The following is a 13304-nucleotide window of genomic DNA, read 5'->3' as shown; positions in this document are numbered from 1 at the left end:
TTTGTGGAGACTGTTCTTGCCTTCTACCCTTACAAGGTCTCTAGGCATCCAACTCAGATCACTAAGCTTGTATCCTCATGCATATTTACCCATTGAGGCACCTCAACAGTCTCAAGAATAAAAATAATTGATCGTAGTTGAGCATGGTAGCAAATGCCTGTCATCCCAGCACTCATGAGACATAGTCAGATCTCTGTGAGTTCAAAACCAGCCTGGTCTACATAGAGCTCCAGGACAGCAAGAGCTAAGTAGTAAGAACATGTTTCAAAATAATAACAACAACAATATTTTTATGGAAGTTTTCTAATCTGACTTTTTCTATTTCTTTATAAGAATAGCTGTTAGAAGTGTAGCTCAGTTTTCTGTGATTAGTCATTGGTACTTATTATCATTTTATATGTGACATATTATACACCAAGTACTCAAAATGGGAGGAAAATGCATATGATCTAAGTACTTTCCTGGAGTATAAATCATAATTGGAAAAGATGAGATCTGAAACTACCAAATTATTTCGAGAATTAAACTAGAGGGGTGGCTTAGGGAATTAGAAAGGGGATTACAGAGTTCTTTGCTATTCCTAAAATTTATTCTAAAGTAACTTTCAGTAATATTGTATGTGTGTTTGTGTGTGTGTGTGTGTGTGTGTGTGTGTGCATGCTCCTAAAACTGTTAAATCCCTTTTCCAGTCTCGACTCTGTACTTTTCGTAGACTTTTGATTTCCTAGAACTAGATATAACATATAAAGGGCAAGTAAATTGCCCTACTTATTTTACTTTTCTTTTCTTTCTCTAATTGAAAAGAACATTCTTAAAACGCATACTGTGTAAGTACACCTTAGATTTCAGACCGGACTTGTATAAATCATTGATTCTTATTTACTACCAATCTATAATAATGATTAGAGGGATCATAAAGAAGCACTGAGCACAGATTTACAAAAGCACTCTTCCCCAGGATGAACCAAAAATAACCTGACACGTCATTCCAAAATGCTCCAAAATGCCAATTACAGCCTCTATGATGTCTTTTCACTGCATATTAACAGATGGATGTTTTAAAATTTCTCACAGAAAAATGGACATTAAAAAGAAGCCATTTTAGTGTCAAAAAGCTGAAAACCACTTCTGTGACTATGCTCATAATTCTACAAATCCCAAGCCTATTTACAATAAACAACTCAGGCAGACCAGTATATCCTACTAAAAACATTTTATAGAGACTTTCAAGTGTCTTTCTGGCACTTACAGGCTGCTAACAAGATTAACAAGCAGATCTGGGAAGTATTAGCATGTTTATAAGGTAGTCTGTTAAGGTCGTTCACTCCTCTGACATTGCCCAGGAAACGAACCACAAAATGCCTATTAATAACTCCCTCTCTCCCCCATCTCCACTTATATGTAAATATATATATATATATATATACACATGAATGAAATATTCACAATCCTCATCTTTTAATTGTAGCTATGAAGATATTTTCATATTGAGTTTTGCTATGCCTGTACATCTCAGCTTCTCCTGCTCCATCTTACTCATTCTATTATTTGATTCATTTTTAATTTTTTCATCGCTAGAAAACTTCCTAAAGCATAAATAGAAGAATGGGGAAATGTAATGAATCTATCCCTATATGTGACAGAATACTTATATTTATAGATTAGCATAGGGTGATTACATATTCAGATAGATTTTTCTTAACCTTTGGGTAACACATTATCTTCAGAAACATATCACTTGGTCTGGAGGGATGGTTGAATATGTAATAGTCACTTGCTATGCAGCCATGAACACCTGAGTTCAAATCCCCAGTACCTATATAAAAACCTGGACATGGCCACACACACTTGTAACTCCAGTGCTCTGAAAGGGCAAAGATAGGAGGATCGGGTTCAGTAAAAGACCGTCTCAAGAAATTAAGGGGGGAGTGACAAAACAAGAGAGTTCACATCCTTACACAACCTTACACGAACTCTTTTCATGTTTGGGTTTGTATAACACCCTACATATAGGTGTATAACATGTATATAGGACTTATGTACACACACTCACATACCATCTCAGTTGCCCAAATGTCTTAATACATTTGAGTTATTGTATAAGAAATATTTTTCCTCCATGAGTAGCACATAGGGCAATATAAAGCTCAGTGCTTAGGGAAATTATGACTGTGGTTGATCCCAGGCCATATTCCTTTGTCTTGTATGTGAATTTGACAGGACTTGAATTTATTTTATCTGGCAAATGGCAATAGTATCAACTTTAATGATAGGATCAAGTGTAGAGTTGTTCAGATAGACTTACAGTTGAAAACATAAATTGAAATGCATTATGGGTTATCTATTAGGTTACCTGTCTTAGCTCTAATCTCAGGAAATCTCTGAAAAAAAATAGTGGGATGTACCTCAAAGTCTTTTTCTTTCATCAACATAAGTGCATATCAAAATGCTTATATCAGGGCTAACAATGTTTCCCCCCTTCCTTTATAACTCAAAGCTGCAAAGAGTAAATTGTGATCTTCACAAGACAACAGTAACAGAATAATTTCATTGTGGAGGTAAGCCAAATGAAAAACTACCAGCTTTACAAGGAAGGACTAATAAGGTTGTAGGGGTGATGTCTCAGGTGTAGCCTCCCAGTGGTAGACTGGCCACACTTGGTTATCCTAAGAGCCAGTTTTCCGCCCATAGGACTGAAGGCTGAAATGTACAGGAAGGACTGGCATGCGGTGATAGTGGTGATGATTTTAAATATCAGACCTCTATTTATTAATCTTTCATAAGTTATCAAATTACTTTTGCTCCAGTTGTTTCTTTATTACCAAATATCACCAAGTTATGGTAAGGATTTAAAATAAAGGGACCTAAGTGCTTCATTGTACAGATGAGGGCCCTAGACAACCATTCAACATACAGTAAGTACATATTAGCTTGGATTTTCTTTTTGTATAGGGATTATATGGGCCATGGCTATGAAAAACAAATCTGTTTACAGGGAGCTTTGTATGAAGAAGAAGTAACCAACAGAGAAAACAAAACTTCATTCTAAAGGAACAAAAAAGTAAGTAAAAAAATGTATGAAAGGAGACAGAGACAGAGACCCACATTGGAGCACCGGACTGAAATCCCAAGGTCCAAATCAGGAGCAGAAGGAGAGGGAGCACGAGCAAGAAACTCAGGACCACGAAGGGTGCACCCACACACTGAGACAATGGGGATGTTCTATCGGGAACTCACCAAGGCCAGCTGGCCTGGATCTGAAAAAGCATGAGATAAAACCGGACTCGCTGAACATCGCGGACAATGAGGACTGCTGAGAAGTCAAGAACAATGGTAATGGGTTTTTGATCCTACTGCACGTACTGGCTTTGTGGAATCCTAGGCTGTTTGGATGCTCACCTTACTAGACCTGGAAGGAGGGGGGAGGTCCTTGGACTTCCCACAGGTCAGGGAACCCTGATTGCTCTTTGGGATGATGAGGGAGGGGGACTTGCTTGGGGGGGGAGGGAAATGGGAGGCATTGGCGGGAAGGAGGCAGAAATCTTTAATAAATAAATAAATAAATAAATAAATAAAAATTTCACTTTGCATTGACTATCTGACATCCATTGGCTTTGGGGACCAAAGTGGATGTGGAGAAGCTAAGAAAGAAAAACAGAAAACAAGACACAAAAAACAAATAAACAAAAGAAAAAAAAACAACTGAAAATTTCAGAAAAAGCGCAGAAGCTTCTCAGTTTGATTCACCCAGTAGTTAATGAAATCACAAAAGCTGCTGACCATGAGCTAGACTTCAGTGAGGACCTGCAGTTAGGAGCCTTTCTTGCCGATGGGGAAGGCCGAGATTGTTTTTGTCTTTTGTACAAGGATTTTAAAATTTGCAGCATGATAGTCCTGATATCTCCAATGCTCTAATGGTATTTTTAAAAGAAGAAAGTATACACATATGCAGGACATGCAGAAATGAGGGGGAGGGGAAGAACGAATATATGCTTCTGGCTACCCCCACGTCACCCACTTCATCTGCTGGAATGACACAGGGGTGGAGTGAATAGGATTTGCAACTTTGTGGTTGAGAAACGGACATTTCCTGAATCCAGGTCAGTGTTCAAAGGCCTAATGCTCTAAGAAAATTATCTGAAGGGGAGAGGCAGTTCAGGGTTATTAAGTTATTTTAAAATGTTGTCTGGGCTGCTGCCCTTTGTGAAGGGAACAGGATGCTTCTTCCCCGGGGGACAGGATAAGAGGCAATCAGAGACGCCTAGGAGAAGCTCAGGAATGTTTGGGACTTTGCACATATATCTAACTGGATGGGAACTCTTAAAATTAAAATAAACTAATTTGGTCACGACTATATTTGGGTCCTAGAAAAATTTCATTTATGTAGCTCATCCTGGGTGTATCTCTCTAAACATTTTCTCCAAGTCCTAATTCTAGGTATTTTTTAGACTTAGTTTGAAAGAAGAGGAGAAAAGCTACTCCCAAGTTTTGAGTGATATATTATGTGTATTAAGGTTATGTATTATAATTAAGGGTATTTAAAAGCCTCCTCACATGTTTTAACTATAATTATAGATAGAATATATATGATATATATATATATATACATGGATATGCAAATATACATTGGAGAATTGCATATATACACTCTCAGCATCCTTCTGTAACCTAAAACTATAACCTGTGATTTCTTTAAGACAATGACTATCAGATTCCTAGCTCCCAAAGTAGATTCTAGACATAATGCTCAGTGAAACATGCTTTATCATAAACGCAAAGCATCATTGATCACTGGGATACAGAAGAGGCCTAATAAATGTATTTATCAAAAACAAAAGACCCTGTTTCTTTGAAAATAAAGCCAGGGATCATCGAGATCTCAGTAATTAATTCTACTTCCTTATTTTTCTCATTGTATTAGTTCTTTGAGAACATGGTATAATGTATGATGTGTTTTAATTGTACACACCCTCGCTCCTTACTTCTCCCAGACACATTCCTCCTTTGTTTCTCCTCCTATTAAAACCCATAGAATATGCTTTCGGCTACATAGATGTTTCTGGATGTGGAGCTATCACTGAACATGGACAATCCAGCAGGTGTCACACCCTTAAACAAAATGAACTCTCTCTCTCTCTCTCTCTCTCTCTCTCTCTCTCTGACAAAATCAATTGCCAAAATCTTCTCAGCTAGGGGTGGGACTTTACTTCTTTATGCTCCGTGCTACTTCCTTATGTGTAAGGTGAAACTCAGCCTCAAATGGACTGAGTGAAATGTCAAATCATACTGTCAGGTAAAGAACGACAGACTATGGAATTCCAGCTTGGGTCATGCTAGTAATAGAACTGAGGAATTTATACATACAAGAATTCAAGTTTCGATATGAATGAATCAGCTGTGTTATTTCCTATGCTTCAAGCAACATGAGAGAAGAGAAACTCAACAAAAATTGTAGTATAAGGGGCTGGAGACTGCTCAGTTGTTCAAAGTACACTTGATGCTCTTTAGAGGACCTAGGTTTGGCTTCTAGCACTTAAATGGTAACTCACCCTTTTCTGACCTTTCTGACTTCTGACAGAAACAGGTACATACATACCTGCAGACAAAATGCTCATACATATAAAATAAAATAATAACAAAATAAAAATATTTTAAATATAGTATGTTTGTAAACATTAGACTTTATGTCTAGAGGGTATGACTGATGCAGTCAGGACATCAACTTAAACTGACACAGAGCAGGTAGAAGTTCAGTTCAGTGGCAGAGCCCTTGCTTAGCCATTGGGTCCTAGGCCCAGCATGGGAGAAAATGATTCATACATATGAGAAATTAAAAATGTCTGGAAGCTAAAAAGCATGGAAAGTTACTGTCATATGTATGCATCAATGCCATTCATTCTTTGAAATATTTACTAAGCATGTGCTGTGACATAATACACTAGAAAAATAGATATAGTATATATTCTTGTTGAGCCTCTTGTTGAAATTATGATTATACAATTTAGCTTATGAAACTATGAGAAAGAAATGTAAATAATTTTACATAGACCCGTGAAACACAGAAGTTAGTAATGTCTATGTCTCCCAGTGAACTCTGCCAAACCAAAAGGCCCGGCTCAATACTCTGCATAGCACTTTTGCATTTTACTAACTTTCTTTCAGTTAATATCTTAACATGAGTTGTTTACATGATTATATCATCAATTAAGCAGCACTGACTCTTCCCTTCCTGTACTTCCAGAGCTTGATGAGACTCCACTAATATGACCTTTGGAGCCAGCAAACCGTGGAGCACAGCAGAGAAGACTGACCTCTGCCTTATCTTTCTTTACCAAAGCCTTTTGAAAAGTCAGAGCATCAGGGTTTTGACAGTGATGTCAAAACTTTAATTACTCACAGATATTTACCAGTGTTCTCAAAGACTGACAGCTGGAATTAGAGAGTGAATTTGGTTTTAACATTTATTTCATACCATCATGGCTGCTCAATGGCTAAGGAAAGGATTCAATATCATTTGTCCTTTCCATCCTGATAAGATTGATGGTACAATAGGAATCCTCAAGAGTGTTATGAAGATTCATTTTCTCTTCTCTAGAAAACTGTCACAAACAATTTCTATTTCAAAGCCAACATTCAGAGAATGATTGCATGTCAGAACTGGAAATGGCCTGTAATATTATGTGGTGCTGCATCTTTGGATGACAGAAGGAAAAACTGAGGCCAAAAAAGTCAAAGTGATTCACAAATACACAAAGAGCTAGATTATAGAGAGATTGGAACTAGATTTTAAGCCCTTTGATGCACTGTTTCCTTAACATTTCCATTACATAATGTCAGTTGATAAAAGTTGCTTTGAAGGAAAATATACACAAAAAGGATCTTACCAGAAACAGCACAAAACTGTAGACTACACGATGTGTTCTTAGTCTATAAATAGCTTTGCCAGCCTTCAACTGATAATACAAACCAAATGTCAGAATACTAGTATGATTCTTAGAGTATTGAGATAAGCATTAGAAATGGAGGAATGTTTTCTCAGTCAGGTAGCACAATCCAGTGTTCTATATAAGAACAGTGTCATCTTCTCTAGATGACAAGCGATCAAGTCCTTTTCAGAAGATACAGCCACTGAGAACCAGCCAATACAGAGATATTTCCCAGGATGGCTGTTGTTAAATCTCAGAGAGAGCTAACCACTGCTTCCTCTGCATAAGTTCTCACACTGAAATTACAACAAGTAATTCAAAGGAAAAGCAAACCAAAATGAGCTATAACACTCCCTGGCACACCTAAGAGTTGGAGCATGTATGACAGAAAGATATGTTTTAAACACAAGAGGCATCTCAAAGTTGAAGATAAATGTGGAAATTAGGAATCGAAGTACTACGGTATAAGGCCAAGGTAGTATTGAGATTCAAAGGCTACTGGAGTTAAGGAATGTCAGTCCTAAGGCGAGAGTATGGTCTATGAGCTTAAACTAGAGTGTACACTGACAGATACGGAAGAACACCATCACCAAAAGACAGATCTAGGTAGTTGGCCACAATTCCATGCGGTACATCAAATGCTTCTCATACCTCTGAAGCTATGGTAATAACAGGTCATAGAACGCTGGAGAGTCAGAACCCAAGCCAGTAATTTTATCAGACATAGCAGTGCTAATGAGAGATGTTGAGCGAAATAAATGTTGACTTCAGCCAGGCATCTTTTCTTCACTGAGCAAGAACCAACTAGAAGGTTTTGAGTGACTCAAACACATTAAATGGCTGTTGAAACATGCCTGGAATTGAGAGTGGTGAAGGGGTAGATCAAGCGCTCTCTCTCTCTCTCTCTCTCTCTCTCTCTCTCTCTCTCTCTCTCTCTCACACACACACACACACACACACACACACACACACACACACTGGGCAGTAGTAGTATAAAATGGAAACTCACTTGAGCCTAATAAACAAATAAGAAACAAAAAAAAATCCCAAATAGCTAAGACTTAGTTTCCCCAGAACCCCATGTTTCTCTCCTCCATCAAGTACTTCAGAAAAACTTAGAAACAAACCAATGCAATGCATTATTGCTGATTGAGTCAGCAGGTTTGCTATTGGGTTTTATTAGCAGATTCCTTCCACTATTTAGCAACCACAGCGTCTTTTCTGCAGGAAAAGGACCAGCTCTTCTAAAAAGCTAGTCCTTCCTAAGGGACAGCTGGCAGAAATATAAGGTGAAGCAATTCATCTGGTGATACAGAAAAGTAGCAGAAAATCGTCCTTCAGCTAGAACTAATCCATGTAGAACAGCTTATGAGCTCAATTGGTTGCTCCATTTCAGTATCAATGGGGGATAGTAAATAGCATTTACATTCTTCATGAGGGAGTGGAGAGTAGAGACGGTGCTAACAAATTTAATAACCAGTATCTGGGATGTTCTACTCAGGCTATCCTAGGGAAGATATTAGAGAGCTGGAAAAGATTCAGGGAAAAACAGCCAAGATGATCAAGGGGAAAGCTTATCTTTCATTCAAGGACAGACTAAAAGACTAAAAAGGATTAGCATTTCTCAACGCAGGAAGATGGAAATAAAAAGCATTAGTTGGGATGGGGAATGTGAGATTAAAATCCACAGTGGGTAAACATAAATGTCTTCTTTGATTTCCAAAGCATTTAACCAGAGCTGTTTGTTGGGGTCAAGAGATGCAGTTTGAAGAAACAGTAAAACATACCTTGATTTACATAGAACTCAATATAACCATAGGAGTTATTTCTAAGATAAGACTGAAGCAACACGTGAGAAAAGTTTTACATAGCTTTGGGTAGACTTCACTGTCAGTTATTTTCCAATACATCATTAGCAACTGGGCATGTAGCACCCTAATTTTTGAGATGAAAATTACTAGGTTAACTGACAAAACAAACAAACAAACAAACAATAAACACCACTCTTGCCTCCATATGGGAGAGAGCCCTGGGCTAGTTGCCATGTTAGTCTGATTCAATGAGATATTTTTATGCTTTTATTATGGCATCTATGTTGGAACATGCTGCGTGCAAGTTTGGGATTCCTAAATTCTTCTGACGGTCCAGAACATAGAAGAATAATTTTCTATCTCATTAAGTAAGCAAGAGAGTCCTAGTTCTTGGCTCTGTTTGGTTTACCCATATGGGAGTATGAAACAGAAAAAGGTGAAAGAAATCCTAACAGAACGCAGCAGCTGGTTAAAGACTATTATACTGAAATTTTCATGAGTTTGACAGTAGGCCAAAAAACTACAAAATGGCAGAGAGGAGAAAAGGCAGTTTTAACAGGTTGAACAATGTTGGTGATTATTTTTTTCAGTGGCAATGAAAGCTGTAATCAAATAACTTGATAGAGGTGCTGGCAGAAATAAGAGAGCCCCAAGGGAGAGGGAAATGGACACTGTAACAATGATGTATGCTGTAGACTAATAAACTAGATAAACATGTAATCTGAAGTATCGAAACGGAGGTTCACATGAAAAGCTGGTGTCAGGACATGCAGAAACACTGCCTGATTTCCACTCCATAGCAAATCTGCTACTAATGTCTTAACACCTCAAGAATGAATGCTTAACTCAACAATCCCATGGGTCTTATGCTATTGGTATGTAAACTTCTTGTTATTTGGATAACCTGCCATTGAAAATACACAATTTAGGTGAGAATATAACTTTGTTTTGACAATGGGAATTGATGATAGCAAGAAGGACTTCAAACACCATCTTCTAGGTACAAGAAAACCACCGCAATCATGAACTCACAGCTGCTGCCTTTAAGGGCACCGGGTCTGCATAGAATTGGCCCTACCAATAGTCTTCTACGGACTACAGAACGCCTCATGGGACCGCCTCCCCCCCCCATGAACAAATTCTGGCTACTAACAAATTTTGAGATGGGGGAGTGATTGTCTTCAGCTGTGCGCCAACTGATAAGCCCACCAGGATTCAACATAAAATTCCCCAAACTCAGGGTCAAACAGATGGCTGGGGTTAAACTCACTGGGTCATGAAAAAAAAGTTATGAATGTGGGAACAAAATCTGTAGGGAAGAAAGACGGTTTGATAAGAGTGGGGAAGAAAAATCAGAATATTTTCCTTATATGAATGAAATTGTCAAAATTGTTTAAAGAAAGACTCTTGAAGACAAACAAGGTGGGAACTAATCAATTAATTTTCAACTCATTGTCAACTTTCTAGTTTTGGAACAATAAAACATCTATGATTAAGAATAGTTTTTTTTCCCAAAACATAAAGTCTCCTGAACCTTATACCTAAAAGTAACTCACTTTAACTGTGGAGTGTTCACCTCTAAAGGGGAACATATATATCGTGCTCCCTCTTTACCCAAGAATAAGTTATCATTGCAGAAGAGAGGGCTGAAATTTTCTAAGAGCCATAGTAGTGGACATTCACAGAGAAACAATATTAGCTGGACATGATGGAGACATATGAACCCATTCCAGATGTGACTATATGCACATGACCTATGCAAGATCAAATCAGCCAAAATCCTGACCTGGAAGGAGGAGGGTTCTTAAAGCCCCAGCCAATAGCAACTGATGGCTGCTGGTGAAGGGAGAATCAGTTTCCTTCAGGGATGTGATCCCAGAGAGGGTTTAATAAACAAAGCACATGAAGTTGGAAGGGAAAAATGACGGAACGATGGAAGGGTAATTGAAGGTGAGGGATTGGGGAGTGGATTTGATCAAAACACATTACAAGGATGTATAAAATTTTCCAACAATGAAAGATTTTAAAATAATTTGCTTTACATGTATGTTAGACAATGGTTATGAATAATAAAATAAAATGACATTAAAGTGTCTATTATGTTACATATTTTATAAAGGTTTGGTTTCTGTATATTGTAGCTCAATATTTAGACTTCTATTTGAGAAATTTTGTAATCCCTAATTTTAAGTAACCTATTAATGGACAATGTTCTCCATAACGTTTTAGAGGTGCCAACGAAAAATGTGGTGACCTCTCATTTTAGGAACTTTAGATGCATTTAAGGCCTTCAGAATCATCTTTCCACTAATTTCTTTCTATCTATTGTTTTAGGTCCTTTTACCATTTAACCAGGAAGAATTGAGCTCTCAAAAACTACTTAGAGACTCTGTACTTAGTTTGAAAAAAAACTATATAAATCTTATCTTCTCCTTTAGAAAATACAATGGTTACTTAAAGGATATCTAAGGCCCTTTTCAGCTATCCCAATCAGTTTAACCATTCAATGGTCATGTCTAAACTCAGAATCCCAAATGTTAGTGAGTAAAATAACAAATTTCAAAATAAAGATAAAATTCGTGAAAGAAAATGTTCAGAATTTGGGTTAAGTATTTGCCCATGACCACATAACACATAACAGTCAGGGATAGACTTTGTGTTGTCATTACCACAATCATGGTTCAGTATGGAAAGTAGTGCTGGGTAAATAGGACATAGAGTTGCTCTCTTCTGTCACCGAGACACAGCAAAGAGACCTGCTTATTGGGAAGTGGGGGAAATATAGCATTTTAAAATTTTCCACATATAATTTTAGATGGTTCAATTAAAATCTATAGGGATGTATTGATTTAGATTTAACACTAAAGCAGTGGTTCTAGACCTTCCTAACACAGTGACCATTTAATAAAGTTCTTCATGTTATGGTGACCCCCCCCCATAAAATCACTTTTGTTGCTACTTCATAACTGTAATTTTGCTACTGTTATACATTATAATATGAATATCACATATGCGGGATACCTGATAAGCGAACACAATTGGGTTGTGACCCACATGTTGAGAATCACTGCCCTAGAGAGACAAGAAAGATTTGGGAAACAAGGGGAATGTGGTAAAGTCCTTGTGAGGCTGTTAACGAACCTACACAGCAATTCAGAAAATCAGTGCAGCAGAGTGATTGTAGATGGTTCTAAACCTTCATGCATATTCTCAAAAAAAGAACCTTCATTGCAGCTGATAATGGAAATGAGTAAAAGTGAGAGCTTTGCTGATGCACTAGTAAGCCTAAGATATCTTAATCAGAAACGAAATCCGCACTGACAAAAACACTGAGGTAGTAAATCACTACAAAGGCTTTGAACAAAAGGTTCCATAAAAATACACACACACGTTCAAATCTACACATTATTTAGTAAAACATGTACCTTAAATTGGTGTTTACAATATGTAATTTAGAGTCAATAAATGAACATGTTCACAAAACTTTTGAGAAAGAAGAAAATTGTAAAGTAGGATTAAAACATATTAAAGAATTTAAGGTTAAAAGCTATCTTATTTGAGAAAAGTTTAATAAAATAAAAGTTAAACCATCTTCCTGAAGAATATGTCTTACTTTAGAGAGCCCCAAAAGTCCCTTCATTGTCATTATTTTGAGTTAACAAAATAGAGGCATGAAATCACATTTCTTGAGAACTGAAGTAATGAAGATCTAGGGCTGTAGCTATTGTTTTGGAACTGAATTATAAAAAATTGATGGGTAGCGGAAGAATAAAAACATCCTCGATAAAAGATGGCATGCTGAAAAAACCGGGGAAATATTTCATATTTTTATTCAGACTCATGCCAAAAGAAAGTTCAAAGACTTTAGCTGTGACTGAAGACCGCTTGACGAAACCAATTATTTCCAATTGTTGTTGGGAGTAGCCAATTCAAAGTTAGATTGAAGTTAGACTCCTGCACGATTGATGAGAGACTGTTAAACCATCATAATAACTCAATATTCCTTCTCCTTCCTTTTCTGTGTCGACTCAATATATCATAATTTAAGTTTCATAGGACATCCATCCTTTGACTCTTTTCCATTGACTGACACAAATGGTCCCAGGAAAAAGAGTTCCACTCTGATGCTATTATTAGGTAACAAAGGCTGAGAACTGCATGTTGAGAATGAACAGCTCAGCTCCACAAATTCTGTACTGTCTGCCTGTGGGTTATGTGACAAATAATTCATTTAAACAGTTTTGTAAATATCACTTGTAAATCTCCCACCTCTGTCTGAAAAAGAAATGAAGAATCCCCCTACATAAATAATATTTTTCTGTCAAATAATCACTCCCACCATCACAGATATTACCTAGGTTTTTTGTTCTACTGTGAAAATTCTTCTCACTCTCAAAAACACACCTTATATGCTTCATTAAATGCATTGTTCCTGAAAGTGGTTCCCTATCACATCAGCAAATTTACAGGGCTAATTTCAGCATGAGTTTACTATCTAAGCTTCCTTAGGAATAAAAAGAAATAGGTATTGCAGAAGAAGGTAACCACTTTAAAATTTCTTTGTGAA

General features: G+C 37.1%; 1 protein-coding gene across 1 annotated transcript in view; it reads right to left on the bottom strand.

Annotated features, from left to right (window-relative positions):
* LOC121438964 (dystrophin-like) overlaps positions 1 to 13304 on the bottom strand; it is a 689483-nt gene that overhangs the window by 215703 nt on the left and 460476 nt on the right.

This window comes from Microtus oregoni, unplaced genomic scaffold (assembly GCF_018167655.1).
Source record: "Microtus oregoni isolate MIOR12 unplaced genomic scaffold, Mior012 000059F_ref0000304, whole genome shotgun sequence".
Classification (NCBI taxonomy): Eukaryota; Metazoa; Chordata; class Mammalia; order Rodentia; family Cricetidae; genus Microtus; species Microtus oregoni.
The sequence above is the reverse complement of the archived record's forward strand: the minus strand, read 5'-3'. Positions and strand labels throughout refer to the sequence as shown.